This window comes from Bubalus bubalis, chromosome 6 (assembly GCF_019923935.1).
Source record: "Bubalus bubalis isolate 160015118507 breed Murrah chromosome 6, NDDB_SH_1, whole genome shotgun sequence".
NCBI classification, from domain to species: Eukaryota; Metazoa; Chordata; class Mammalia; order Artiodactyla; family Bovidae; genus Bubalus; species Bubalus bubalis.
Genome location: NC_059162.1, coordinates 22539618 through 22565687, shown reverse-complemented (window position 1 = coordinate 22565687; position 26070 = coordinate 22539618). Strand labels below are relative to the sequence as shown.

Here is a 26070-nt window from a genome sequence, read left to right as displayed (position 1 = left end):
TACATACACTATTGATACTGTGTATAAAATAGAGAACTAATGAAAACCTACTGTATAGCACAGGGCTGCTGCTACTGCTAAGTCGCTTCAATCATGTCCGACTCTGTGCGACCCCATAGACAGAAGCCCACCAAGGCTCCCCCGTCCATGGGATTCTCCAGGCAAGAACACTGGAGTGGGTTGCCATTTCCTTCTCCAATGCATGAAAGTGAAAAGTGAAAGGGAAGTCGCTCAGTCATGTCCGACTCTTAGCGACTCCATGGACTATAGCCTACCAGGCTCCTCCATCCATGGGATTTTCCAGGCAAGAGTACTGGAATGGGGTGCCATTGCCTTCTCCGATAGCACAGGGAACCCTACTCAATGCTCTGTGGTGACCTAAGTGGGAAGGAAATCCAAAAAAAGGAGATATATGTATATGTACGGCTGATTCACTTTGCTGCACAGCAGAAACACAACATTGTAAAGCAACTATACTCCAATAAAAATTAATTCTAAAAAGGTGTGATGAACACACCAAAGGTAACTAAGAAACAGGAATCATTAACTTTATGATATAAAACAGCAATGTTGACCTCTAGGAGAATAAAGTCCAAGACTCTTGGGCTCTCTTTCACCTAATACTTCCCTGTCTCCTGCCCTCTCACAGGATGACTTGGGATACAGTGGGAGACTCTACCCTAAAGGAGGAGTCCAGGTTTGGATTGGCCAGTTACCAGCGGGTAAAGCTCTTAAAGAAAACAGTCTCAGTGTGTTTTGTTTCTCTTCTCTTCTCTCCTTTTGTTTCCTTCCAGGGGCAGCCTTGGCAATCTTTCCTCCTTGTCTCCTACGTGATGGCAGGGTCTAGTGCTCAGGAGTGAGAAGATCCATGGCAGGTAACAGAGGTCAAGTCCACATGCAAACTACAACTGGTACTTGTCTTTTCCTTGTTGCCTGTTATAGTTGTAGGATCAGGGAGGAGGGTTTGGTTTTGTGGAAGGTATTTACAAAGAGTGGGCCCAACAGCCTGCTTTGTTTCCATGCAATTCAATCCAACCCACTTAGAGAAATAATTTCTCCAAACAGTACAGCCTAGACCACCGGAATTTAGAGACTAGTCTACAGACATTGCACAATATTACTTTACTTTCTCTGGTTTACTTCATCTTTTGTCTATAACCATCAGAATCATTTAAATGGAAGGGTTATACAGAATCCCTAAAACCCCTGAATAAAATATCACTTTAATATAGTATTAATGTCACCCTATAATAGAATCTCCATTCTATTGTGTACAACACCTGATCCAATATCCACTCTATCCCTCAATCTCAATTCTTTCATCAATAAATGAAGCTACAAAGATGTTGACTTTAACCTCAGCTGTAAAAGGGGGTTGAACTACACATTTTTTAAATTTAATTTTAATTGGAGGAAAATTGTTTTACAGTAGTGTTGTATTGGTTTCTGCCATACAACAATGCAAATCAGCCATAATTATATATAGATCCCCTCCCTCTTGTGCCTTCCTCCCGTCCACCCTATCCTACCCCTCTAGGTCATCACAGAGCACCAGGCTGGGCTCCTTGTGTTATATAGCAACTTCCCACTAGTTATCTATTTCACACATGATAGTATATATATACGTGTATGTTGGTGCTACTTTCTCAGTTTGCCTAGCCCTGTCCTTCTCCCACTGTGTCCACAAGTCCATTCTCTGCATCTCCATTCCTTTCCTGCAAATAGGAACTATGCATTTTTACATTTACTTTTTAACCTGTCTTTTTATCCATTAGGTGGTAAGTAATTTGAATGCAAGAATCATGCCTTATTTTCTGTGCTTCAAAGCACTGATTCAGTGTCTTTCATATGGTAACTTTCTAAAACCTATTTGTGGTACCAGAATAATAAGTTCTCAGAATTGGAAGGGATTTGAGAAATCATAGGACCCAATCCCACATTCTGGAATGACTCTCCTCCCAAACTTCCCGGGTAAGTGATTCATCTTCATGGATGCTCCAGGGAAGGGGAGCCTGCTGCCTCACACAGGGCTCCATACTGTAGTTGTACAGTCCTTGTTGTTGGAAAGTGCTTCCTTACCTTGTGCTGAAATTCGTCTTCCTATGAGGGCCATCCATCATACCTCTTGCTGTTCTCAGAACCACACATTGTCTCTTCCTGAGTGCATCTCATAGCTCTTCAAGGATTCAAAGTAGCTTTCATGTTAAGGGGGTTTTAAATAACCTCCATTCATTTATATGTTCTTCAAAGGAAATGTCTTTCAGGACCCTGTATCTCTCCTTTGGAGGTTGGTTGGTCAAAATTTCTCATAAACTATGGAGTCTGGAATCAACCACACAGAACAATGAGCAGAGAAAAAAGTGGACAAAACTTCTATTCATGTATTGATGCTTGGGAAAACAGCGTTTCTGGCAGTGGTTCTATTGCCTATTTATTAATAGCTTACAGACACAGTGAAAACACACATGTCATTTCATGCAAAATTCTGTGGAGTGCAATCTTACCCATCCCAAACTTGTGCAGCCACGTTTGGAGGCCAGGTAAATGGCTTTATATTAATCCCTATTAATTGACTGTCCTCACTGATCAAGCCTATTGAGATGTTCTTAAAACCCTGGCTCAATTAGGAATAATGATCCCTTTCTCAAGTGTTACTGTGAAGATTAGATGAAATAATACATACAAAGCACATAGAATTCCCCACACATAGAAGTTACTTAATAAACAGTTCATATTATTACAGCCAACCTAATGATGGATTGACTCTAAATCTCTACCAGTTCTGGCATTCTGGGATTTTATTATTTTCAGGATAAACAGATAATTTGGAACTCCTGGTTCTCAGTTTCATACTTACCCTAACATTTTTGTTTGTTGCATGTTGTTATACCTGCTCCTGACCTAAATAGTAAAGAACCTGCCTGCCAATGCAGGAGACATAAGAGGCACAGGTTTGATCCCTGGATCAGGAAGATCCTCTGGAGGAGGGCATGGCATCCCACTCCAGTATTCTTGCCTGGAGAATCCCATGAACAGGGGAGCCTGGGGGGCTATGGTCCATGGGGTCACAAAGAGTTAGACACAACTGAAGTGACTTAGCACACACACATGCATGCAGGCCTGACCTAAAAAGTACAGAAGTAACAGGTTAAAAAGCAAAACATTCCTTTCCTACCTCTACAACTAAGTTAGCCAAGTGATACAAGCAAAGATCACCAGACTCACCGGTAGTAAATTATTTACTAGAGAAAAAGAGTTTGCTCAGAGGACAGAGTCAGAAACATTAGTGAAGGAAGCCATAAAGAAAAATACCAATACAGTATACTAACTCATATATATGGAATTTAGAAAGATGGTAATGACAACCCTGTATGCGGGACAGCAGAGACACAGATGTGTAGAGCAGACTTTTGGACTCTGTGGGAGAGGGAGGGGTGGGGATGATTTGGGAGAATGGCATTGGGACATATATAATATGGTATGGGAGGCGAATCGCCGGTCCGGGTTCGATGCAGGATACAGGAGGCTTGGGGCTGGTGCACTGGGATGACCCGGAAGGATGGTATGGGGAGGGAGGTGGGGGGGAGGGGGGTTCAGGATGGGAGCACATGTACATCTGTGGCGGATGCATGTTGATGTATGGCAGAACCAATACAATATTGTAAAGTAAAAAAAATAAATAAATTAAATTAAAAAAAGAAAAAGAAAAAATGCTTGCTCCTTGGGAAGAAAGTTATGACAAGCCTAGACAGTGTAATAAAAAGCAGAGACAAAAAAAAAGAATTATTGAGCAGGAGCAATTTCAATGTTGGGTGTGAAATCAGAAAACAAATAAAACATGATGCAAAAAAAGACATTTTTGTATTTAATACAAATTTGAGTCAACAAATGAAATAATCTGATGTATGTAGATATATAAAATGAGTTAAATATAGCTTTAAGGAGCAATTTTTAGCTGGTTGCATGATTAAGATCCTGAAAGTTGCCATCAAACTGGCATTGCCAAATTTCTCAAAGTGTGATTCAAGGATTTCATGCACTGGAATCACCTGAGGTACTTGTTTAAAAGGAAGATTCCTACTCACTACTATATATAAAACAGTCAACAAAGATCTACTGTATAGTAGAGGGAACTCAACTCAATAATTTGTAATAACCTATGTGGGAAAAGAAACTGAGAAAGAATGGAAATATGAATATGTTTATGGATATATTCATATGTATAACTAAATCACTTTGTTGTACACCTGAAACTAACATAACACTATAAATCAACTATCCTCCAATATAAAATTTAAAAAAAATTTTTTAATGAAGATTCCTAGATATTGAATCAAACAACTGAATTGGAATTGTTAAGTTTGGACCCAGGAATTTGAATTTTAACCATGGCATGTGTAGATTCTGGTGTCCACAAAAAAATGAGACCCTCTGCAGTGTAATGGGCACCTGGAGGGCAAAGAGCAGCCACTGCATGGAGGAAAGAGAGGGAACTTCTCCACCTGTACTTCACACATCTACTGTAGGCCTCAAGTCACCTCCTTGGAAGCTGTGTAGTTTGGAAGTCTCATTCCTTTTGGGCCGCAGGAGACACCATGCAGAGCAACTGGGGTCTTCACAGTCATCAGACTTCCAATATGCCTCAGTAAGTTAACTTACCCAGGAGTTTGCTAATCCCTGAAAGGCCAGAGAGACCCCTCCACCATTGACAACCCCATATAGCCAGAAAAGCATTTATAAGTTATTTTGAGGGTATTAGAGTCAACTTCCTGAATCACAATTTGGAGCCCTGCTCCTGAGTTTAGGGCTACCTGTCACATTTGTCCCATGTGGAAAAGGAACGGACATGTACCCAGGTTGTGACAAGCAAATCACTGAAGGAATTTTGGAACTGGGTCTGAAGTTGGTTATGGTTTGCTAGCGCATTTTGTTAGAAACAGAATGTGTAAATTTGAGATCTGCATCCACTCTGGACAAAAAAGCAGATAAAATTAATTAGCTATATATAAGAAAATAGGCAGAGAGAAGCAAAGACATAATAGTTCTTGTTTCTAGCTTCTTCTTTAGGGTCCATTCTTCCTGCATTCTTTTCCTCGGATCCATGAAAGATCTCTGTATCCTTATGCCAAATGCCCCTTCACTTGTTTTTTATATCATACCAAGTCAAGGGACTTTATATTACTTTTAACTAAAAGAATCCTAATTAGCTAAGTCCCTTTTGCCGTGTAACCATTTATTTTTTTTTCACCTCCTAGTATGCAATCTCTTCTGTTTATCTGCCCCTCCACTCACATCTCTGTGTTCTGTGCTTTTTTAAAAAAATCTTTTGGCCATGGCATGTGGGATCTTAGCTTCCCAAACAGGGATCAAACCTGCACCCCTGAAGTCGAAGCACAGTGTCTTAATCACTGGACCACAGGGGAAGCCCCTGTGTTCTGTGCTTTTGATTCAATTTCCTGCTGTTGTCCTCCCACCCAAAGTTTCCACGGAATGTTTCCTGTAACTGACAAGCTTTTCTCCATCTTTAACTCTCTTCTGGCTTTAACTGGCGTCCAGTTCTGCCCAGAGGCTAACCGTTCCCTGTGTCCCTCTCAAGGGGAGGCTTCTCTTTTCATGTGTCTTCTTCCCTGTGATTAAGGAATGTCCACGGGTTTGTTTAGAAAGAAGCGGCAGATTGGCTACTTGGTAGGCATCTTATGTTTGAGATGCCTTCTGTTACCCTGTTGTCTCCCCACCTCATGTGGGGAGACATGCACTCACGCACTTCATTCTCTAGCAAAACTGAGATTCTTTTCACCCTTGATCTTCTCCATGTGCTGTTCCCACAGCCTGATAATCTTTTTAACCTTCTTCACCTGACTAACTTCTACTCCCCCTTTTGTGCTCAGTTGTTAAATCACGTCCAACTCTTTGCGACCCCGTGGACTGTAGCCCTCCAGGACCCTCTGTCCATGGAATTCTCCAGGCAAGAATACTGGAGTGGGTTGCCATGTCCTTCTCCAGGGGATCTTCCCAACCAAGGGATCAAACCCACATCTCCTGCATTTGGAAGTTCTTTACCCCTGAGCCATCAGGGATGCCCACTCACCCTTTAAGTCTCCCTAACAAGTCCCTCACTCTGGGGAGTTTTCCCTGATACCTTTTCTGAGAGTCAGGTTCCCTTGCTCCGTTCTCCCATTATAGTGTGCTTCCCCTATCTTCACATTTAACTACCTTCCAATACTACTGGGCCAATCATCAGTCTTTCCTATAGATTTTAAGTCCCACAAAACCAGGGGCTTTGTAGTTCTTATTTTTACTTTCCCAACACACATGAGAGAAAGAGGTGATTTGGCCTAACTTTGTACTCCCAGTTGCTGAAACAGTGTTAGGTCTTTCTTGGCAGGAATTCCATAAAACATTTCTTAAGGAAATGAACAGTCTTCCTCTGAGCTAAGAATATATCAACCTGCAGATTTCCATAATACGATGACACATTTGGGATCCTGAGAGATAAAGAAGCCTTAGCTAGTGGCCAAAAGATATATGAGGGAGTTTTGCAACTACAAGAGAGCAAGACGTTGTTTTGCAAAGAGTTGATTATAGTACTTGGGACATTCCCTGGGTGAGAATCTGCTTCCGGGCCTGGATGCATGGGACAGATGCAGCAAATGACAGTATGACAGGAGCTAACATGGCTCTGCTTGTTCTGAACCACCCATGGATGATCCCTCTCCTTCTTACCCCCCCTCTTTTCCTCCTGTGTGGATCTTCATTTCTGACGCAAGGGAATGCAGAAAGCATGGTGGTGGTCTTTTAAATTTGTCTCCAAACCTTGAAAATCCTTCCTGCTCTCTTTGTTTCTCACCACTTATCCCAAAACAAACACTGGTGGCTTTTTTCTGTGTATATTAGATAAGAAACTGAACTTAATCCAGGTACAATCACTTGCCCCTTATTTCCCCCTTATTATAGTATTCCATATTTCATAACATCCCCAGGTAGAGATCTAGTCTAAACCTTCCGGCCTTGACTGAAAAATTCAGTTTCTTATCTAATGTACACAGAAGAAAAGCCACTAGTGTTTGTCCTGGGATAAGTACAAGTAAGATGAGCAAGAGACATGGGTTCGATCCCTAGGTTGGGAAGATCCCCTGGAGAAGGAAACAGCAACCTGCTCCAGTATTCTTGCTGGGAAATCCCATAGACAGAGGAGCCTAGTGGGCTACAGTCCATGGGGTTGCAAAGAGCAGACGTGACTGAGCACACACACACACTCAAGATGATTATAAAAGACAAATATCTGAAAGTATCTAGAGAGTGTTATTAATCAAGATTGGCCCTTTTCATCGAGAAAGCAATTGCTTTCTGAAATTTCCCTTCATATCCATGAATGACTTCATAATTATCTATCTCATGGTCCAAATAGACAGGTAACCCTGAGCACAGGTAACAGAAAGATAGTGCTTGGTAAGATTTCTGTTATATTATTCTTCATTTTTTTGAAAGCACGTTTTCTTACTTAAATAGCCAACATTAAACACAACCATTTAAAATATTATAAGTATATGAAAAATATAAGATCCAAATAAACAATTAGAAAAGAATGTCTATATGTGAATAACTGAGTCACTTTGCTATACAGCAGAGATTGGCACAACATTATAATCAATTATATGTCAACAAGAATTAAAATAGAATTAAAAAATAAGCAGGTAAAATCAGACATCTTCCTCAGGCTTCCCTGATGGTCCAGTGGTTGAGAATCTACCTTACAATGCATGGGACACAGGTTCAGTTCCTGGTCTGGTAAGATACCAACCACATGCCATGGGGCAACTAAGTCCATGCACCAGAACTCCTGAGCCCATGCTTTAGAGCCTGAAAGCCACAAGAGAAGCCACTGCAGTGCAAAGCCCACACACCACAGCTGGAGAAGAGCCCCTGCTCACTACAACTAAAGAAAGCCTAGGCGCAACAACAAAGACCCAGCACAGCCAAAAATAATTAAAATAAAAAAAAAGTCTTTCTCACATTATATATCACTGCTCAGTCTAATCCTGATTCATATTCTCAGGCTTTGGTAAAGGTTTCCTTCTAATTCATCTGAGTTCTTATATTACTTTCATTCTTGCTGCTGCTGTTGCTAAGTCACGTCAGTCGTGTCTGACTCTGTGCGACCCCATAGACGGCAGCCCATCAGGCTCCGCCATCCCTGGGATTCTCCAGGCAAGAACACTGGAGTGGGTTGCCATTTCCTTCTCCAATGCATGAAAATGAAAAATGAAAGTGAAGTTGCTCAGTTGTGTCTGACTCCTCACAACCCCGTGGACTGTAGCCCACCAGGCTCCTCCATCCATGGGATTTCCCAGGCAAGAGTACTGGAGTGGGTTGCCATTGCCTTCTCCTACTTTCATTCCTAGAACATCTTATTAGGATAAATCGTGGATTTCAGGTGATTTTGGTACCACAGCTTCCCTCAGTCACAGCCACGGGTGATTTCTTTACCCAGCTTGCCTATTAGGACTAAATATAGAATTCCACCGCCTTCCCCCCTGGCTCATCTTCTGTTTCTTTTACAACTTCTCTTATAAGCAGCATAAGTGGAAAGAGAACAATTAGTCATGTTAGTTGGTTGTATAAGTAGCAGGAACCTCTGTGACTATCTTTTTCATGATAAGGGAATAATATTTTATTTTCCTCAGAACAATAATAGGAGCTATTCCTCTTTGAAGCAGTTTTTCCCTCACTAAGAAGTCCTTAAGTTTGCATAAAATGATTTCTCACAGCAGTTGCTCTAGAAAGTTGTTGCACACACAAAGTGCTTCCAGTTAAAGGAAGCAGGTGCCTTTTCATAAAAGACAAATTTTAAGAAAAACCACACACACAGAAAATTTCACAACACTTTACAACAAATACTCTCAGGAATTCTATCTTACCACAATCCTCCATGAAGTTCAGACAAACACATGTGCTATGGTCATACGGAGGCATTCTTTTGCTTTCTAAGATTATTTGTCTTCCCCACTGTAAAAGTGCAGAAATACCAAAGGCTGCCAGCAAAATGTCCATTGGAGTCACTGAGTCAATGAGTCCTGGATCTACTGCTGGGAAACCGTGATTTATCCTCCTCGGCAACCAGGATCATTAACAGGAGCAGAGTGGCCATGTGAGGAGCCTCCTTCTCCCCACTCTCCTCCATTCAATGTTCTTCCCTTGGAGTCCTCACCTTCTGTGTGCACCATGGGATAAGTCAGGTGACCCACAATCACCTGAACCTGCCTTGTGAGTTACTAAACTGAGCCAAATGATGCCAGAGGACGTGCATTCCAGAAAGGAAACCTTTTCATCAAATTGAGTTCCAAATTTTCAGAAAACAAGTCAGAAGTTACGGATAGAGACTCATTTTTTTCTAGTGATTAATATTTATCCATTGAGATTCTAAGCTAGAAACTCAGTCTCTCTCATCTTTCATTTATGTAGGAGGGATACTTAAGTAAGGAAAGAAAGTAATATTAACAACCACAGCATGACTTCATTTAATCCCCTAGTAACCCTGTGGATTAAATACTATTATTATCTCTAATATACAGATGAGGAAGCTGAGGCTTAAATAGTGAGTAACCTGCCCAAAGTTATTAGAACTGAGATATAGACCTGGGATAAGACCCTTACTCTATCCTTGCTCAGCTCTTTTATAGTTCTTGGCTGGCATACCCCAAAGGGATATGAACAGAGGTAGGGTGGGGCTCTGGTTCTGCTCCAGGCTCTACTGAAAAGGGAAGAGGCTTCTTGGGCCACTAGGTGAAGCTAAGAGTTCTGTCCTTTTATCTAAGGGTCAGTAAGCAAATGAAAGAAACCTGGAAGACAAAAGGAGCTTCTTACAAACTTACCCAAGGTGGCAGTTTCAGCCAAACCTCTCTACCTCACTCACTCCTGGGTGAGGAATGGATGTTTAAAGATTGTTAATTTTGTGACTTGGGGGTGGGTTGTCTTTGATTTTTTTTTTTTTTTTAAGAGATCTTATGCCTGACCTGCTCAAATTCCCCTTTTCAACTGAGAGTTTCAAAGGCATTTGATATACTTTACATTTATAAACTATATTAGTGATGGGAACCATATGAAAATGACCCAATCCTAAATCTTTATAGGAACAGTCTTTTCTCTCATTTTGTAGGTCGGGTTAGCTAGTGTAACATGGAAGGTAAGAGAGAAGAGTGTGTTTCAACCACACACTGCCACAGAAAAGCAAATGGCCTGCCAGTGATGCTGATTCATTGCCAAGATGCACGATTCTGAAAGAATCAATTGAGTTATCCCGAGTGCAATCTTTAACCAGGCCCCTCCCTGTTCATATATACATATTCATCACTTTTATCAAAAGATAATCCATTCTGGAAAGGCAGCTGCTTTCTAAATAAATTGCTGCTTCCTTAGCAGCTGAATCCAACAGGCTGTTTTTCTCACTTGACTGAATTTGTTCTGACAACAGTGCATGCCAGTCATTTGCTCTTTTCCTTTCATAATTTGGTTTTATTATTAATCTATTCATTATGTTTATTGGCTCTGTCCATTATTTGGGAGCCTTAGTGCATATTTACAAGTGCAATAAAAAGAGACAGCCTCAGCTATTACAGCTTAGAGTCTAATAGGCAAAGACATAAAATGAACCCTCTATCTTCTACCTCTGACTGAAACCATGGGGGGCTACTGGGTTGACTTATCAAACTGATTAGCTAAAACAATATGATCCAGATAATGCAAACAAGTAAACGGTTTGCTTGATTTTTTTCCCCAAATGATTCAAATTCAAATTTAAATAATCCTTTTAAAAATAATTATTAATATACAAGGGGTTCCCAGGTGGCACCAGTGCTAAAGAACCCACCTGCCAATGCAGGAGACATAGATTTGACCCCGGAGTCAGGAAGATCCTCTAAAAGAGGGCATGGCAACCCACCTCAGTTTTCTTTTCTGGAGAATCCCACGGACAGAGGAGCCTGGCGGGCTGTAGTACATAGGGTTGCAAAGAGTAAGAGACAACTGAAGTATCTTAGCACACCATGCACACATTAACATAAAATTCACATACCATAAAACTCACCCCTTTAAAGTATACAATTCAGTGGGTTTTTTTTTTTACTATATTCACAAAGTTGTATAGCCATTACCACCTTCTAATTCCAGGACATTTTCATCCCCACCCCGCAAAAAGATCTCTCACCCAATAGCAGTCGTTTCTCCTCCCCCAGCACTCTTCGCAACCACAGGTTTGCTTTCTTTGTCTATGGATTTGCTTATTCTGGGCATATTATATAATGGAATAACATGTGACCTTTTGTGTATGGCTTCTTTCAATAAACATAAAGTTTTCAAGTTCATCTATGTTGTAACATACATTCATACTTCAATCCTTTATTATTCTTAAAGACTATTTTTTTTTTTAGAGCAGTTTTAGGTTCACAGCAAAATTGAGAGGAAGCATAGGGATTGCTTATACACTCCCTGCCCCGACACATGCATAGCCTCCTCCATTATCAACACCTGCCCCCCACCAGAATGGTACATCTGTTAAAGTGCAAAAACCTACATTGACACCTCATAATGACCCAAAGTTGATAGTTTGTATTGTAATTCACTCTTGGTATTGTACATTCTATTGGTTTGGACAAATGTATAATGACATATATGCATCATTATCATATCATTAAATGATATTTCATGGGTAGATGTACCACTGTTTATCCACTCACCTACTGAAGGACATCTTGGTTACTTCTAACTTTTGTCAATTATGAACAATCCTGCTATAAATAATCCATATGCAGATTTTTGTGTGAACATAAGCTTTCAATTCCTTTGAATAATTACCAAGAAGTATGAATGCTAGGTAACATATGTATCTATTCTTCGGTGAAGTGTCTGTTGAAGTCTTTGGCCAATTTTAAAACTGGATCATCTTCTTATTGTTGAGTTTTAAGAGTTCTTTGTATATTTTGGATTAATCCTCTGTCAGATGTATCTTTTGCAAGTATTTTTTCTCAGTTTGTGGTTTCCTCATTCTCTTGACATTATCTTTTACAGAGCAGAAGTTATTAATTTCAGTGAAGTTCAATATCAATTCTTTCAAGGTCTGTGCTTGGGTGTTGTATTTAAAGTCATTGCTCTATCCAAGGTAATCTAGTTTTTCTTCTATGTTATTCTTTATAATTTCACATTTAGGTCTTTGATTCATTTTCAGTTAATTTTTGTGAAGGGTGTAAAAGGCTTGTATCTATATTCACTCCTTTGCATTTAGATGTCCAGTGGTTCCATCACAGATTGTTTATTTATTATTTTTATTTATTTATTTTTTGCTGTGTTGGGTCTTCACTGCTGCTTGTAGACTTTCTCTAGCTGCAGTGAGCAGGGGCTACTCTCTAGTTGTGGTATGCAGGCTTCTTATTGCAGTTGCTTCTCCTGTTGTGGAGCACAGCCTCTAGGGTATGTGGGCTTCAGTAGTTGTCGTGGGGCACAGGCTTCATTGCCTTGTGGAATATGGGATCCTCCTGGACCAGGGTATGAACCAGTATTCCATGCATTGCAAGGTGGATTCTTAACCACTGGACCACCAGTGAAGCCCCTATTTATTTTTAATAGAATTATAGTTGATTTACAATATTATATTACTTTTAGGTATATAGCATAGTGATTCAATATTTTTATAGCTCACACTCCATTAAAAGTTTTAACAAGATAATGGCTAGAATTCCCTGTGCTATGCAATATATCCCATTGCTTATCCATTTTATACATGATAGTTTGTATCTATTAATCTCAGAACCCTAATTTGCCCCTTTCTCTTCCCTAGTTTGTATCTATTAATCTCAGAACCCTAATTTGCCCCTTTCTCTTCCCTCTTTTCTTTGGTAACTGCTAATTTGTTCTCTATATCTGTGAGTCTCTTTCTGTTTTGCATATACATTTGTTTGCATTATTTTTTTAGATTCCATTGTCTCAATTTGAAGATGATATCTAATATATAGAAAATCATTGAAACATGTATAATATCATGTATGAAACGAGTCACCAGTCCAGGTTCGATACACGATACTGGATGCTTGGGGCTGGTGCACTGGGACGACCCAGAGGGAGGGTATGGGGAGCAAGGAAGGAGGAGGGTTCAGGATGGGGAACACAGGTATACCTGTGGCGGATTCATTTCGATATTTGGCAAAACTAATACAATATTGTAAAATTTTAAAATAAAATTAAAAAAAAAAGAAAATCATAAAGATTCAACCAAAAAAACTGTTGTAGCTAATCAAATTTAGTAAAGTTGAAGGATTTAAAATCAACATACAGAAATTAATTATATTTCTATACATTAAGAACAGAATATTTGGAGGAAAATATCTCATTCACAATAGCATCAAAAACAATGAAATAATCTGGAATAAATTTAACCAAGAAGATAAAAGATATGTATACTTAAAACTACAAGACTGATGAAAGAAATTAAAGAAGACACAAACAAATGGAAAAATATCCTGTGTTCATGGATTAGAAGAATTAATGTTGTTCATACTACCCAAAGCCGTTTATATATTCAATGCAATATCTATCAAAATTCCAATGCCTTTTTTTTTTTACAGCAATACAGCAAACAATCCTAAAATTCACATGAAATCACAAAGGACCCTGAATAAGTAATCCTGAGAAAGAAGAACAAAACTGGAGGCATCACACTGGCTGATTTCAAACTATACTGCAAAGTATAGTATTCCAAACAGTATGATACTGGCATTATAACAGATATATACATCAATGGAACAGAATAGAGAGCTCAGAAATAAACCCATATATATTTGACCAAGAATACTCAATGGGGAAAGGATAGTCTCTTCAATGAATGGTATAGGATAACTGGATAACCACGTGCAGAAAATAAAATTGGACACCTAGATTACACCACCGACAAAAATGAACTCAAAATGGATTAAATGCTGAATATAAGACCTGAAACTGTAAAACTCATAGAAGAAAACACAGGGGGAACATCTCCTTGACAATGTCTTGGCAATGATTTTTTTGGTAATGACACCTTAAGCACAAATGACAAAGCAAAAATAAGTCAGCGGGACTATATCGAACTAAGAAATTTCCTAGGCAGCAAAAGAAATAATCAACAAAATGAAAAGAAAATGTTCAGAATGGGATAAAATATTTGCAAACCATGTATCTGATAAGGGGGTAATATCCAAAATATAGAAAGAACTCATAGGACTCAGGGGAAAAATAACAAACAATCTAAAAAATGAGCAGAAGATCTGAACAGACTTTTTTTTCCCAAAGAAGACAAATAAATGACCAACAGGGACACAAAAGGGTGCCCAACATCACTAATGATCAGGGGAATGCAAACCAAAACAATGAGATATCACCTCACACTTGTCAGAATAGCAAACATGGCAGAAGATAAAAGACAAAAAAAATTAGAGATAATGAATGTTGGAAAGGATGTGGGGAAAGGGGAAACTTTGGGTACTATGGTTACCCAAAGGGCAGCCACTATGGAAAACAGTGTGAAAGTGAAAGTGAAGTCGCTCAGTCGTGTCTGACTCCTTGAGACCCCATGGATGGTAGCCTACCAGGCTCTGATGTCCATGGGATTTTCCAGGCAAGAGTACTGGAGTGGGCTGCCATTTCCTTCTCCAGCGGACCTTCCCAACCCAGGGATCGAACCCGGGTTTCCTGCATTGCTTTACCTTCTGAGCCGCCAATCTGGGACACAAACAGTATGAAGGTGCCTCAAAAAACTAAATACAGAACTACCATATAGTTCAGCGATGGTAATTATCCAAAGGAAATAGAAATGGTAACTCAAGGGCTTCCCTGGTGGCTCAGTGGTAAAGAATCCGCCTGCCAATATAGGAGACATGGGTTCAATCTCTGGTCCATGGATCCCACATGCTGCAGAGCAATTAAGCCCGTGCACCACAACTACTGAGCCTGTGCTCTAGAACCCTGTCTGTCTGTGCTTAATCACTCAGTCATGTCCAACTCTTTGCAACCCCATGGACTGTAGCCTGCCAGGCTCCTCTGTCCATGGGGATTCTCCAGGCAAGAATTCTGGAGTGGGTTGCTGTGCCCTTCTCCAGAGGATCTTCCCAACCCAGGGATCAAACCCAGGTCTCCCACATTGCAGGCAGATTCTTTACCATCTAAGCCACCAGGGAAGCCCAAGAATACTGGAGTGGGTAGCCTATCCCTTTTCCAGTGGAACTTCCCAACCCAGGAATTGAACCAGGGTCTCCTGCATTGCAGGCAGATTCTTCGGCAGCTGAGCTATCAGGGAAGCAGCCCAGAAGCTGCTGAGCTCACATGCCGCAGCTCCTGAAGCCCACATGCTCAAGAGCCTGTGCTCCCCAACAAGAGAAGCCACCACAATGGGAAGCCTGCACACCACAAGCAGAGAGGAACCCTTCCTTGCTGAAATTAGAGAAAAGCCTGTGCAGCAACAGAGACCCAGCACAGCCAAAAACAATAAATACATAAATTTTAAAAACTAGTAACTCAAAAAGATACATGCAGCCTCATATTCACTGCAACATTATTTATAATAACCAAGACACAGAAACAACCAAGTGTCCACTAACAGATGATGGATAAAGAATATGTGCAGTCTCTCTCTATAGATAATATTATTTGGCTATAAAAGAGAAGGAAATTTTCCAGTTTGTGACAGCATGGACAGGCCTTGAGGCCATTATACTAAGTGAAACAAATCAGATAAAGAAAGACAAATACCACATGATCTCACTTATATATGGAATCTAAAAATGTCAAACTGGTAAAAACAGAGAGTAGAGTGGTGATTATCAAGATCTGGGGAGTGTGGGAACTTGGAGAGATTGGTCAGTGGGTACAAATTTTCCACTAGAAGATGAATAAGTTGTGGGAATCTAGTGCAAAGCATTGTGACTATAGTTAACAGTATTGCATTGTATACTTGAAAATTGCCAAGAAAGTAGATCTTCAATGTTTGTACCCCAAAAAGATATGGTAATTATGCCATAGTGATAATCATATTGTAGTATATAGTGTATCAAATCACATTGTACACTTTAAACTTACACAAAGTTAAATGTAAGTTATATCTCAATAAAGCTAACAAAATAAAGTGAAGCTGACTATTCAGCCCCTAAAACAAAACAGAACAGAACATTCCTTTAAAAAAAGATGATCAAGATACACAAACGTTCAAGAAAGGGGCAATAAATATTTTTTCTCATATAAGCCTTTGATTAATCTTGAAAAGCTATATCATACCATCCACATTATTAAGTAATATAAAAGATTTTCAACATAACTTTTAAAAGATGCAAAGCATATAATTTTCAGGGTATCATGCATATTGGCATATTTAATTAAGATAGGTACAGCACTCCTGTGGAGTCTGAATAACAATTTGATTGCTACCATGATCCATTTTTGAAAATGCATAAACACGCTCTTTTTTAAGAGTTGGAAATATACATTATTTAATTTCCTTATTGAACTTCCATTTTATTAGAATTTTATCTAAATGTATTATAGTTTATGCTCTTAAGTACATAGATTGAAGGTAAGTTTTAAAATTTCTCATGACTTTAAAGCTCTAAGTATTAAAGTATACTTCTGAATTGAATTATAATAATAATAATGTCTACACATGGACATCACCAAATGGTCAATACTGAAATCAGATTGATTATATTCTTTGTAGCCAAAGATAGAGAAGCTCTATACAGTCAGCAAAAACAAGACCTGGAGCTGACTGTGGCTCAAATCATGAGCTCCTTATTGCAAAATTCAGGCTAAAATTGAAGAAAGTAGGAAAAAACACTATGTCATTCATGTAAGACCTAACAACTCAAATCCCTTATTTGATATATACATACATTTGATATATAAATACAGTAGAGGTGATGAATAGATTCAAGGGATTAGGTCTGGTAGACAGAGTGGCTGAAGAACTGTGGACAGAGGTTTCTAACACTGTATAGAAGACAATGACCAAAATCATCCCAAAGAAAAAGAAATGCAAGAAGGCAAAGTGGTTGTCTGAGGAGGCTTTACAAGTAGCTGAGGAAAGAAGAGAAGTGAAAGGCAAGGGAGAAAGGGAAAGATATACCCAACTGAATGCAGAATTCCAGAGAACAGCAAGGAGAAAGAAGAAGGCCTTATTCAGTGAACAGTGCAAAGAAATAGAGGAAAACAACAGAATGGGAAAGACTAGGGATCTCCCAGAAAATTAGAGATACCAAGGAAACATTTCATGTAACAATGGGCATGCTAAAAGGGCAGAAACAATAAGGACCTAACAGAAGCAAAAGAGACAAAGAACAGGTGGCAAGAATACACAGAAGAACTCTACAAGAAAGGTCATAATGACTAGATAACCATGATGGAATGGTCATTTACCTAGAGCTGGACATCCTGGAGTATGAATTCAAGTGGACGTTAGGAAGCATTCAGTTCAGTCGCTCAGTCATGTCCAACTCTTTGCAACCCCGTGGATTGCAACATGCCAGGCTTCCCTGTCCATCACCAACTCCTGGAGCCTACTCACTCATGTCCATCGCATCAGTGATGCCATCCAACCATCTCATCCTCTGTCGTCCCCTTCTCTTCCCACCTTCAGTCTTTTCCAGCATCAGGGTCTTTTCCACTGAGTCAGCTCTTTGCATCAGGTGGCCAAAGTATTGGAGCTTCAGCTTCAGCATCAGTCCTTCCAATGAATATTCAGGACTGATTTCCTTTATGAAGACTGGTTGGATCTCCTTGCAGTCCAGGGGACTCTCAGGAGTCTTCTCCAACACCACAGTTCAAAAGCACCAATTCTTTGGCGCTCAGCTTTCTTTATAGTCCAACTCTCACACCTATACATGACTACTGGAAAAACCAGAGCTTTGACTAGATGGACCTTTGTTGGTAAAGTAATGTCTCTGCTTTTTAATATGCTGTCTAGGTTGGTCATAGCTTTTCTTCCAAGGAGCAAGTGTCTTTTAATTTCATGGCTGCAGTCACCATCTGCAGTGATTTTGGAGCTTAAAAATAAAGTCTGTCACTGTTTCCATTGTTTCCCCATCCATTTGCCATGAAGTGATGGGACCAGTTGCCATGATCTTAGTTTTCGGAATGTTGAGTTTTAAGCCAACTTCTTCATTCTCTTCTTTCACTTTCATCAAGAGGCTCTTTAGTTCTTCTTCACTTTTTGCCATAAGGGTGGTTTCATCTACATATCTGAGATTATTGATATTTCTCCTGCCAATCTTGATTCCAGCCTATGCTTCATCCAGCCTGGCATCTCTCATTATGTACTCTGCATATAAGTTAAATAAGCAGGGTGACAATATACAGCCTTGATGTACTCCTTTCCCATATTGGAACCAGTCTGTTGTCACGTGTCCAGCTCTAACTGTTGCTTCCTGACCTGCATAGAGAAGCATAGGAAGCATTACTATGAACAAACCTAGTGGAGGTGATGGAATTCCAACTGAGCTATTTCAAATCCTAAAAGATGATGCTGTTAAAGTGTTGCACTCAATATGCCAGCAAATTTGAAAAATTCAGCAGTGGCCAAAGGACTGGAAAAGGTCAGTTTTCATTCCAATCTCAACGAAGGGCAATGCCAAAGAATATTCCAACTACCATACAACTGTACACAATTCACATGCTAGTAAAGTTATGCTCAAAATCCTCCAATCTAGACTTCAGCAGTATATGAACCGAGAACTTCCAAATGTAGAAGCTGAGTTTAGAAAATGTAGAAGAACCAGAGAGAAAATTGCCAACATTCATTGGATCATAGAAAAAGCAAGGGAATTCCGGAAAAAAACATCTAATGCTACACTGATTACACTAAAGCCTTTGACTGTGTGGACTGCAACAAACTGTAGAAAGTTCTTAAAGAGATGGGAATACCAGACCACCTTACCTGCTTCCAGAGAAACCTGTATGCAGGTTAAGAAGCAACGGTTAGAAAGGGACATGGGACAATGGACTGGTTCCAAATTGGGAAAGGAATATATTGTTTAGGCTGTATATTGTTACCCTGCTTATTTAATTTATATGCAGAGTACATCGTGCAAAATGCCATGCTGGATGAAGCACAAGTGGGAATCAAGATTGCTGGGAGAAATATTAACAACTTCAGATATGCAAATGATACCACTCTAATGGCAGAAAGCAAAGAGGAACTATAGAGCCTCTTGATAAAGGTGAAAGAGGGGAGTGAAAAAGCTGGCTTAAAACTCAACATTCAAAAGTCTAAGATCATGGCATCTGGTTCCATCACTTCACTGCAAATAAAGAGGGAAATGTGGAAAATGACACACTTTATTTCTTGGGCTCCAAAAATCATTGTGGACAGTGACTACAGACATGAAATTAAAAGGCACTTGCTCCTTGGAAGAAAAGCTATAACAAACCTAGACAGTGTGTTAAAAGCAGAGACACCACTTGGCCAACAAAGGTCCATATAGTCAAAGCTATGTTTTGGTAGTCATGTACAGTTGTGAGAGTTGTACCACAAAGAAGGCTGAGCACCGAATAATTGATGCTTTCAAACTGTGGTGCTGCTAAAGACTCTTGAGAGTCCCTTGGACAGTAAGGAGATCAAACCAGTCAATCCTAAAGGAAAATCAACCCTGAATATTCACTGGAAGAACTGATGCTGAAGCTCCAAAAATTTGGCCACTATTGCAAAGAGCCTGGAAAAGACCCTGATGCTGGGAAAGATTGAAGGCAAAAGGAGAAGGGGGTAGCTGAAGGTGAGATGGTTAGATAGCGTCACCAACTCAATGGACATGAATTTGAGCAAACTTCAAAAGATGGTGAAGGACAGAGGAGCCTGGCATGCTGCAGTCCATGGGATTGCCAAGAGTTAGACATGACTTCGCTACTGAACAACAATAACACATAGTCAAAATAACATGAAATTTATTTGAAATCTTTTCAAATTGAAATATGTTGTTACACATAAAGGAATAAAATTTCATTGGAAATGGAACTTTTAAAAAAAGTTAATTCATATGTCCAACATTACTTATTGGAATAAAAAAGGGTTTACTGTCAATTCTACATTTTATTTTTATAGCTTTTCAGTTCAGTTCAGTCACTCAGTCATGTCCAACTCTTCACGACCCCATGAATCGCACGCAGCACGCCAGGTCTCCCTGTCCATCACCAACTCCCGGAGTTCACCCAAACTCATGTGCATCGAGTCAGTGATGCCATCCAGCCATCTCATTCTCTGTTGTCTGCTTTTCCTCCTGCCCACAGTCCCTCCCAGCATCAGATATGCAGATGACACCACCCTTATGGCAGAAAGTGAAGAGGAACTAAAAAGCCTCCTGATGAAAGTGAAAAAAGAGAGTGAAAAAGTTGGCTTAAAGCTCAACATTCAGAAAACGAAGATCATGGCATCTGGTCCCATCACTTCATGGGAAACAGATGGGGAAACAGTGTCAGACTTTATTTTTTGGGGCTCCAAAATCACTGCAGATGGTGACTGCAGCCATGAAATTAAAAGACGGTTACTCCTTGGAAGGAAAGTTATGACCAACCTAGATAGCATATTCAAAAGCAGAGACATTACTTTGCCAACAATGGTCTGTCTAGTCAAAGCTATGGTATTTCCAGTGGTCATGTATGGATGTGAGAGTTGGATTGTGAAGAAAGCTGAGTGCCGAAGAATTGATGCTTTTGAACTGTGGTGCTGGAGAAGACTCTTGCAAGTCCCTTGGACTGCAAGGAGATCCAACCAGTCCATCCTAAAGGAGATCAGTCCTGGGTGTTCATTGGAAGGACTGATGCTGAGGCTGAAACTCCAGTACTTTGGCCATCTCATGTGAAGAGTTGACTCATTGGAAAAGACCCTGATGCTTTTAGTGCTAAGCAATTAAGCTCAAGTAAATAAGTAGCTGGATATGGAAAGGGTTTTGCCATACCACTGTCACTTAATTCTTTTAATATCTTCTGAGCTATAGGCCAAAAATCATGGAGCATTGTATAATCAATTATATCAAAGTACATTATTATAGCTAATACCTAACTTTAGTTGAAAGCAAAGAACTGGAAATCATTTAACTTACAAAATGATTTATTACCCATTCATTATAGTCATTCACTTTCTCATATTCTGGGAACGATCCCAAAAAGGCTTTACCAAGACTTATCAAATTCCTATTAATTATGCCTGTTCCTCTCCAACTTAGAGATATTTGTTTTACTCTATAAATCCAGAAAGAATTCAGGAATTAAATTACTGTTTGTTTTAATACATCTTTGCAAATTTTTTAAATAAAATGTTTTTACTTTACCATTGCTTTTGTCAAAGCCTTGGAGTTGCTATTTGATACCCACTTCATTCAATTCATTGTAAATGTCCATTATCTAAGTGACAAAACCATCTCTCATTGTCAAATCAATCAGCCAATCAGGAGAAAAATGTGAATTCATTTTTTTATTCAAATAAACACATTGTTATGCATTCCTATTGGAGACATCTGCCTGTTGACTTTTTATAAGATAGTTACTATATAAATACATAAAATATACAGACTTTGCAAGATTAAAATAAGGTTTTGCTGCCTTCACTATTTCTTACTGATGCTCTCCTTGTTTTATTCTCACAGGGCCACTCCTCAGGAAAGATGTATTCTTGGTCAGGGAATGGAAGAGGTGAGGTCATATTGAAGAAAAGTTGTCATCACTTCTGTTGCAATCTATAATATAGACTTTATATCACCCCCTAATCATGTTTTTAGTGAGAGAGCAAGCCAAGATTTAAAATCACCTCTCCTGACTCAGTGATATATTAGAACATTCTCATTAGAATTACTCAAAATTTTACTTAAAACTAATTTTGTCTCAGCTGCAGATGATCCTGACAGGTACAGATCTGAATTTGTAACATCTACCATGGGTCAAAATGACACTGTTTCTAATGTGAAAGTTTTCCCTTAACAGAAATTGTGAAAGACAGATAGTCACACTAAGATGCCTTGAATTAGAATTTGCCTAAGTCAATATCATAAATTGTACCCTTCTAAGGTGCCCTGGAGAATCCCAGGGACGGTGGGGCCTGGTGGGCTGCCGTCTATGGGGTTGCACAGAGTTGGACACGACCGAAGTGACTTAGCAGCAGCAGCAGAAGGTACCCTGGGGCGATGAGCTCATTTTGGATGGGTGAGAAGTATATCCATTCTTGTAAAGTAGGAGAAAGGCAAATGGAAAAGTGGAGATGAGAAAGCATTGGAACAACAGGGAACCTCCAGCCCAGAAAAACTGAGCTACCATGGTGAAAGTCATCTCGTGAACTAGATGGGTTTTGGTCTTAAAAAAAGTACATATGCTATATGACAGGCTAGAGGCAAACTGATTTGTAAAGGATACTATTATTAATCACAAAAAATTGACAGGCCAAGGTCTGAAATACTGAAAAAGATTTGTTCTAAATAGTACCCCAAAATGCTACAATTAAAGTAGATGGTTTCCATGTTCAGCAAATGTGTAACCAGTGATTTCCTAAACACTCATTGAAATTAACTAATCAAGCAAGTAAAAGACAAGTGAAAAATGGCAGATGAATTTCTGATTCATAGTTTACGATGAACATACTGGATTTCCCCAAAATGTTTTAATTAAATCACTTCCAGCTCTTTTAAAGGAAAAATGAGAAAGAATGCAGAACAATATTAATTATTTAGAAAAACATGATAAAAACTACATCATCCTAAAAGTTGAAAGAATCCCGAAAATGACCAGTGCAGTGGTCATATCTATAATCAGTCAGATCAGATCAGATAAGTCACTCAGTCGTGTCTGATTCTTTGCGACCCCATGAATCGCAGCATGCCAGGCCTCCCTGTTAGTCAAGCTCTCTATAAATGAGTTAAGAACTTAACTCTTTTTACCACTTCCTTGTATCTACAAATCCTGCCTAAATTTATTTTTGACAAGCTTCATCTTTCTAGTTTCTTCAGTCTTCTTTCCTTGATGCTAAGAAATGTGCTGAATCTGAAGCTTCATCAGGGTAAGGAAAACACCAGCCCCTACCCTTTTCCTCATTTATTTCCTGCTCCATCAACAGTGACTGTGATTTTCCTAAAAGGAGACTAAAATTATTAGTCTCCTTACCCACAGTTACTCCAAGTCAAATATAGATTACATGAGAGATTTGGATGTGGGGGGTGGGTGATGCAGTGAATTTCACTTTCTGACATAAGCTACAGAATCCATTGAAAGTCTGACTCTGAAACAGATGAGAAGTAAATCAGGACTAATGAGACTGGGGCAGAAATAAGTAGAATGCTTTTAAACTATAAATAGAGTATCATAGTTTAGGTTGAAATTATTATTTTCTGTGCTTTTCTGATCTAGTTTGTGGATTTCTAACAGGCCTCTGAGATGAGAATAAATAAAAAGCCTAAAATAAATAAGGCAGATCTTCAAATATAGTTATTGAGTCCTTCATGACAAATAAGGTAGTGGGGAGACAGGGATGAGGGAGCTATTTGTTCTTCATATGATCTTCATCTAAGACCTCTGCAGTCAATTCTTTGCATAGCCTGGCTGTATCCCCTAACAGCCTGCCTCTGGAAGCCTAAACGCTAATCAGTGGCAATTAAAAGTTTCACTGGGCACTATTAAAACTTTCAAAGTCAATGAGTTGGAGGAACAGTGGCAAATGAGTGGCAATGGGGATTGTTAAATAGTCACTGTTTGCAAGATACATCAGTGGGAGGAGTGTGCAAATTAAAAGATTTCTCCTGCGACATCAAGTCACTGGGAAACTCATTTAATCACATCCCTAAATAATTAGAAGCTCCATGCCTTCATTAAGAACCAAAAATAAGTGCTTGCACCATGTGCAGGTAAATGACAGCAGGGACGTGCAGAAGTTGTTTTCTGGTTCAGACTCAGAAAAAATGTGTCATTTTTATTGGTTGAAGAAAAAAATTCACTATAATAATTTTGTGATTATGCTCTCATTAGGAGCCATGAGAGAGCTCAAGAAGCCCAGAGCTCACATAAAGTATCCTGTTATTTCCATCTCCTCCTCAATAACAGTTTTATGGTAAAACTAACATAATGAGACTGACTACTCTATAGTCTTTTTACCTGGGGATTGTCAGTGACATTAAACACATTAAGGTTAAGATGTGCCTCATACAAAAAATATCAGGTGGCCAGAGAGCTACACAGCTTTCACTGGATGGATTTTCTTCAAAGAAATTGTGCCTAAATTTCTTTGGAGGCTGTTTGAAAAGAGGAGTGCAGAAGAAATTTTAAAAATATGTCATCTTTTAGCCATTATTTAATGGGAAGTAATATGTCCACTCAATCACTGGTGATGGGTTCTTGTACCAAGGTGTCATCTCTGCTGGGATGAGCCTCTTATATAGATGCTAAGTTCTGTATAAACTTGTTAAGAGCTTAATAGTTTGAATAGAAGCAGAAAGAGATGACTCATTCCCTTGACAAATATTCTATTAGGCCTAAAGCTCTGGGATAATTACTGAGGGGATACAATGTTGAATCACTTGCAAATCTTGACTTCAAGAGCATTGATGGAGAAGATAAAGAAGCTCTTCAACATTGATAATGTCAAATACAGAGCGAAAGGTACTTAAAAGTGCCTAAAATATTTCTGGAAGACTATGCAAGATGTTAAGTTGTTTGGGAAAGGTGGTTGGGGTCCGGAAGAGAGAGAATTATCCAACAGAGGCAGAATACACATTCTTGGTGAAAACATTCATTGAGATAGATTACATTCTGGGCCATAAAACACCTTAAAATTTCAGAACTAGAAATCATACTATGTCTGCTGTAAGACCACAGTGGAATTAACCCATAACTGGAAAATCACAAAATACTTTTAGATAACACATGGCCCCAAGAAGAAATCTCAAGAGAAATTTTAAAATATTTTGAGTTGTATGAAAATGAAAAGCTACTTATTAGAATTTGTGGAATGCACTGAAAATAGTGCTTTGAGGGAATTTTATAGCATTGAATGTGAATGTTAGAAGGAATAAAATCTAAAATCAGTAATCTAAGTTTTTTACCTTAGGAAACTTGAAAAAGAAGAGAAAATTGAATCAAAAGTAGGCAAAAGAAAAGAAATAATAGGAATCGGAGCAGAAAGCAATGAAATTGAAAGCAGGAAATCAATAGAGAAAATCAACAAAACCAAAAGCTGGTTCTTTGAAAAGATCAGTAAAATCAATAACCCTCTAGCTGGACTAACTAAGAAAAAGAGAAGAGGGACATAAATTACTAATAACAGAAATGAAAGAAGGCAGATCATTACAGATTCTAAGGCAGAACATTAAAAGGACAATAAAGGAATACTCTGAACAATTCTATGCTCACATACTTGATAACCTAGATGAAACAGATCAATTCCTTGAAAAGACAGAAGCTGTCAAAACTCACACAAAAGAGATAAACAATCTGAATAGATTTATGTCTATTAAAGAAATAAAATTAATAATTTTCAAAAACAGAAAGCAACAGGCTGAGATGGGTTCACTGGTCATTTCTACCAAACATTTAAGAAAAAAATTATACAAATTCTTAACAACCTCTTCGAGAGGATAGGAGCAAAGGGTTTTCTTCCTAGCTCATTCTACAAGGCCAACATTACCCTAATACCAAAACCAAAAACATTATAAGAAAGGAAAGCCACAGACCAGTTATCTCACATGAACATATTGAACATATTAATAGATGCAAGAATCCTCAATAAAATATTAACAAATCAAATCCAACAATGTATAAAAAGAAATAATTGTATAGCATGACCAAATGGGATTTGTTCAAGGTATACAAGACTTAATCAACGTTTGAAAATCAATTTATTTAATCCATCACATCAACAGACTCTAAGAGAAAAACTACATGATCATATCAATGGATACAGAAAAGGTATTTGGCAAAATTCAACACTCATTCATGATTTAACAAAAAACTCTTGGGAGGAAACATATGTATACCCATAGCTGATTCATGTTGATGTATGGCAGAAACCAACACACAATTGTAAAGCAATTATCCTTC

At 38.9% G+C, this 26070-nt stretch overlaps 1 pseudogene; it reads left to right on the top strand.

The window, feature by feature from the left end:
- The first annotated feature begins 650 nt into the window (after window positions 1–650).
- Window positions 651–26070, top strand: part of LOC102406977 — a 78695-nt pseudogene continuing 53275 nt past the window's right edge.